This window comes from Papio anubis, chromosome 8 (assembly GCF_008728515.1).
Source record: "Papio anubis isolate 15944 chromosome 8, Panubis1.0, whole genome shotgun sequence".
Classification (NCBI taxonomy): domain Eukaryota; kingdom Metazoa; phylum Chordata; class Mammalia; order Primates; family Cercopithecidae; genus Papio; species Papio anubis.
In genome coordinates, this window is record NC_044983.1 from 124652276 (window position 1) to 124658275 (window position 6000).

Consider the following 6000-nt stretch of genomic DNA (forward strand, 5'->3'; position numbering starts at 1 on the left):
AGGTAAAAGTTAGTTCTAGAAATTATCCAATGGCAGAAGTATTCAGTGTCACATTTAGAAACGGAAACTATTCCATAATAAGCACATAGCTAAATACTTCATAGCACTGAATGATGGCAGAACCAACCAAGGGCTTTGTGGAAAACTGACTTTGGCTCTTCACATTGGTCCAAGTCCCTGCTGCCTGTTGCCTCAGCATGTAACTAGCACAATAAAATTTTAGTGTAATAGACCTAGCTCATAAAGTTTCTATTTCTACCAGGACTTTGCCTAATATAAAACTAGACACCCCAGCCACACATTTGCTATCTGAAAGTGTTAAAATTGTGGTTAAAGCTGAATATTAGCAGCCTTTCCCACTTGTGCTGTCATCTGGATTATATAACAATGTGTAGATTTTATAAACAGCTACTGCTCATTTTTGTGGTTGGCTTCTTATTGGATGTGCCCCAGAGCCATCTGACTAAATAAGTTGGAGACAACCAGATTGAGCACAGAGAGAAGTGACATTCCCTGGTACATGCAAAGCCAAGTCCTGCAGAAACTGCAGGAACTAAAAAGGCTACTAGAAAAGTCTACATACCTCCAAGTTATGGCCCAAGTATTACAAAAATATGTGTGAGTTTTCTTGTGGATTAGCTCTGCTTCCTGACAGCATTTCACAAATATTCTACCACACCGTTTTGCTCCCAGAATACTGTGGGACCATAACACTAAAAGCATTTGATAATGGTGTTGTCTAAACATAAATCATTTTTAGATGGTACATGTCGAGCAATACAAGCACCTGTCACGTTAAAAATCATTGTTTTATGTCTGATTCCCAAAAACATTTTACCTCTGGCTGATCCATGATCTATTATTTCATGGGATGATGGACTATTTTAGAGATGATCCTGCTGGGAATCAAAGTGACTATAATTGTCCAAAACTGTGTCCCAGAGAAAATTGATAAAACTTGAAATGTGAAAATAATTCACCAGGGAGATGGAAAATAATGAACAAAGTCACCAAATACTGTAGATGGATAAGGTCTTTTGGAAGAACTTATGGAGGTAGAGAGTTACAGATGTAAGAGTGCAAGATCCTTCCCTCCACTGAAGAGTTTGTTCTGATATAAATATACTCTGCATGCCTTCTTGCAAAGCAAAAGAAAAAAAGATTTTAAAATATATTGATGAGTCACTCAGCAACTATTCATTCAGAGAATGTGTGAAAAGAATGGCATAAAGCTATTTTCACCACTGTTTCTAGCCTGTGGGTCTTCCAATTCAATTGGAAAGTCAAGGTGCAAACTCATTAAGAGCGACTAACAACATACAAATTAAATGGCAACAAAAGTCAATTAAAAGATATTCCACTGGAGCATGAGATGAAAAGCAAGTGCACTGATTTAATTAATGAATGTTAATCAATTTTTATTTGATTCATTTGAATAATATTTAGTTCCAGGATTACAATGAGGACTAAGACATGAGTGTCCTCAGGGGATTTATAGTATGCAAAGAGTTGTTTGAGTCAGAATATTTGGGTTGCAATCTTTTTATGTCTATTCCCTGTCTCAGAGCTACTTGCCCTTAGTGTCAAGGTCTTGGATTCCTCATAACATTTGCTTGTCTTGCTCTCTCATAATTCTGACTTTGTACCCATACTCTGTCCTCCCACCCCAATATATCCCAAACTTGATTCTATTTCATGACTTTTCTATACCTTTTTTTTTTTTTTTTTTAACTCTAGTGGCTCCTGTTATCTTATTTCTTCCATGTTGCCTATTTAAAATTCCAAAGAGAAAACAAAACAATTGATTGGGCATGGTCATGTTTTCACGACAGGATACAGCATGGGTTGTTTATATTGTATAAGTTAGCACCCACTGCATAAGTGCCCTCTCTGGTCTCAGGGCTTTTGGTGAGTCAGACATCATGATTGGCATGGTTAATATAAATGTGGGATTTAAGAGACTGCCAGGACATTCAAGGGCTATTGACTAGTTCAGGCATTGGCAAACTTTCTGTAAAAATCAGATAGTGTCTGGGCGCGGTGGCTTACGCCCATAATCCCAGTACTTTGGGAGGCTGAAGTGGGTGGATCACCTGAGGTCAGGAGTTCGAGACCAGCCTGGCCAATATGGTGAAACCCCATTTCTACTAAAAATACAAAAAATTAGCCAGGACTGGTGGTGGGTGCCTGTAGTCCCAGCTACTCGGGAAGCTGAGGCAGGAGAATTGCTTGAACCTGGGAGGCAGAGGTTGCAGTGAGCCGAGATCATGCCATTGTGTTCCAGCCTGGGCGACAAGAGCGAAACTCCACCTCAAAAGAGAAACTCCACCTCAAAAAAAGAAACTCTGCCTCAAAAAAGAAACTCTGCCTCAAAACAACAACAACAACAAAATAGATACAAACTTTAGGCTTTATGGACCAAGAGACAACATTTAGGCTACTTATATAACAACTCATATAACAATTTAAATGACTTAAATACCTTATATAGCAATTTACATATCTTAAAGTACTTATAAAATAGCCATTTTAAAATGTAAAAATCATTCTTAGCTTGCAGGATGCAGAACATAAAAACAAACAGATAGAAAGCCAGATTTGGCCCATGAGCTGTCATTTACCAAACTCTTGTCTATCTTAATATGTGATATTATAAAAGACATATTTTGGTTCTCAATATATACATTTATAAATTGGGAGTCATATTTATGAAGGTGATAGGCAGTCATAATGAGCTCTGCTACTCACGGGCTCAAAACACATGTTCTGTACCTGAGTAACACCTCACAACAAGTGGAATTATCTCTGATTGTGTTCTCCCAGAAGCTGGCCCCGAGGCAAAGATTTGAGTGGAAGTATTTTGCTGGAGAGATGATACCAGCAAACGCTTGTAGGAAAGTGGGAACATAATTAAAGAAGGAAGGCAGCTTTTACAGAGTATGTTATTATGCTTATTATGACTGTGGGAAAATATAACTTAATCCCTGATACTGTACAGAACTCTGATAGTCACACCTCAGAGTCCTCTCACTCTGGAGGATGGAGCTGGAGTATTTACCCACCAACTCCCATCAGTCATAGGTTGGGAAGCTCCCAATATCATTTCTCTAACACTCCCAGCTTGCCTGATATGTAATTAAGCAAAAGAAGCTTCAACTGACAAAAAACAAAAAAAATCCAGGCAGTTAGAGATTAAGACATTCAGAAATCAAGAGCTTCAGCTGAATGGATTAATGATATCTACATAGGAACAACATAAAAAGGATGGGATGAAATGATTCATGTGAACCAGCTTGATCTTCAATAAAACATCTCATTTGCTGCCTATTCACCCTATTCTCTGGTTTGATGCCAAAAAGCATTTTCCTGGGACTTGCACAGAATATCACTATTATAAACTGCCTTCTCAGCAGGATGATGGGTTCTGTCATTGGCTTGCTGGGTCATCTTGTTTTTTGTTTCAAGTTTGTATTAGTCTGGTTCCTCTAGAGAAACAGAACCAATAGGAGATACATAGATAGATAATAGATAATAAATAGATAGATAGATAGACAGATAATAGATAGATAGATGATAGATATAGATATTGACAGATGGATGATTAGGTAGGTAGGTAGATGATAGATAGATAGATAGATAGATAGATAGATAGATAGATAGATAGATAGATAGGATTATTGTGGGAATTGGATCACATATGGGATCACATACAAGAATTGGACCACATGCTGAGAAGTCCCACCATATGCGCCCCAGCAAGCTGGTGAACCAGAGAAGCTGGTGGTGTAATTAAGTCTGAATCTAAAGGCCTGAGAACAAGCAGAGCCAATGGTGTAAGTCTCAGTTCAAGGCCAAAGGTCAAGAACATGCAGCGGGGGAGTGTAGGGCAGGTATAAGTTTCCACATCTGCAGGTCCAAAAACCTGGAGTCCCTGATGTCCAAGGTAGAAAACTGAAAGTCTCAGCTCCAGAGAAAAAAGTGACTTCATCTTTCCACTGCTTTTTAATTCTATCCAGGCCTTCAATGAATTGGATGATGTCCACCCACACTGGTGAGGGCAGATCTTTCTTACTCCACCCACTGATGCAGATGTCAATCTCTTCTGGAAACACCTTCACGGGCATTCCCAGAGCTAAAGCTTCACCAGCATTAGTTGGTAAATGTGAGTACCCCTTAACTCAGTCAAGCTGACATGTAAAATTAACCATTACAAAGTTTTTGTTTTTCTTCTTACATTTTTCAGCTTGGATAATGGCATCTGAGAAGTCACATGGCTTCTTTAAATGCAATGTGATATCAAAAACGTGTGTATACTGGGGCCAGTCGGTGGGTGGGGGGTTAGGGGAGAAATAGCATTAGGAGAAATACCTAACGTAGATGACGGGTTGATGGGTGCAGCAACTCACCATGGCATGTGTATACCTACGTAACAAAAGTGCACGTTCTGCACATGTACCCCAGAACTTAAAGTGTAATAATAACATTAAAAAGTGTGTATAGATCTGGCACATTGTAGCCACTCAGAAAACACTATTCTGCTTTTTGCTTCCTCACCCACTTATCCTAGTGCACTTCTGTTATTTTCTTTTCCAGATGTGATTAGGAACTCTTTTGTGAACCAGAAAAGAGAAATCTTGCACTGATTGGAATATGGCAGCCACTCACCATTTCCCCTGTCTGCTCTCACTTAGTTTATCTGACCCAATGGGAATGGAGAATCTCAGGCATAAAACCAACTGCTTCGTGGGTCACTCTGGAAAATTCTAAACTGAAGCTTTTTTGAGAAAGGAGACATTACCTCAGAACTTCCACATGTAGCTACTATGGAGTTTCTGTTTATGTGAATGAATATTTTCACCAGATATTGGAAACATGCTAAAGCTGGATTCCAGTGCAATAAAGGCAACTCATTTAGCCATTGGCTTGTGATATTATGAGAAATACAGTTAAATTAGACCAATACTCCACCAGGAATTGTGGCCAAAATAAATGATCATTTTTTCAAAAAGAAAAAGATAAAGACACAACAGATTCTGTCATTTTTTTCTTCTTCTCAATGTCTTTGAAAAACAGACTTGAAGTCTCAAATGAACACCTCAAATTCCAAACAATGGTTGAGGCATTGGGGAAGCCTCGTTTCCTTGTTGATTCTATCGATGGATAGACGGATGATGAGTACTACAAATATTTTTATCTCCTATGTATAAATTAAAGGAATAGTAACTGAGAAGGGCTTTAGAAAGCTTATTGGAGGATAGGCATTCAGAGAAAAAAATGAAGGATGAGTAATTACAGGTGAAGTTGGAGGAGAGGCTATTTTTGATTGAAAGAAAAGTAAAGAGAAAGGCATAGACAGGACTAAAAGAAATGCAATTTTACCTCTCATACGAAGAGCAATAATTGTCCCCTCACTTTCATGTTTCAATAGAAAGAAGAAAAAAATTTTTCCAAATAAAAATCAGAAAACTAAAAAAAGTTCTCGAAATATTTCTAATAAATAACATTTTCCTATTTATTAATTTATTGCTATATTTTCTTATAAAATATATTTAAATTAGATATGCATAATATATACTTTATCTTTAAATTAGCAAAATTTTATACAATACAAATCACAATTTTTATTTTATATATTCTTACTATTCTTGCTCATTTCTTGTCCATATAAATTCACATTAATATTATTACAGTGCAGATACTACTTAATATTCCTTTTAACATTATTTGGTAAAAAAAAGTTTTAGTATTATATTTTTAATTATTATATATAATTATTCATAGCAATTCCATTGAATAAACTATTATTTAACCATTCTAATGTTTCAATATTTTTGCTATTATACATAACACTGCAAAGAATATCTTTACTAGTGTGGCCATTTTACTGCAACGTTTTTTACCTTAGATTTTATTTCTGTGAATAACATTACTAAATGAAAGGAGTTTATCTTTCTTATGGTTTTTAATATGTATTGCCAATTGCAATCACAAAACAATCAC

At 36.8% G+C, this 6000-nt stretch overlaps 1 long non-coding RNA gene across 2 annotated transcripts in view; it reads left to right on the forward strand.

The window, feature by feature from the left end:
• The window catches only part of LOC103887130, a 93169-nt gene extending 88167 nt beyond the window's left edge, over window positions 1–5002 (forward strand). For both annotated transcript variants that reach the window (XR_001905902.3, XR_002524010.2), the window contains exons 5-6: window positions 4017–4162; window positions 4594–5002. This is a non-coding gene — a long non-coding RNA (uncharacterized LOC103887130). The remainder of the gene's footprint in view (window positions 1–4016; window positions 4163–4593) is intronic.
• Window positions 5003–6000: the final 998 nt, after the last annotated feature.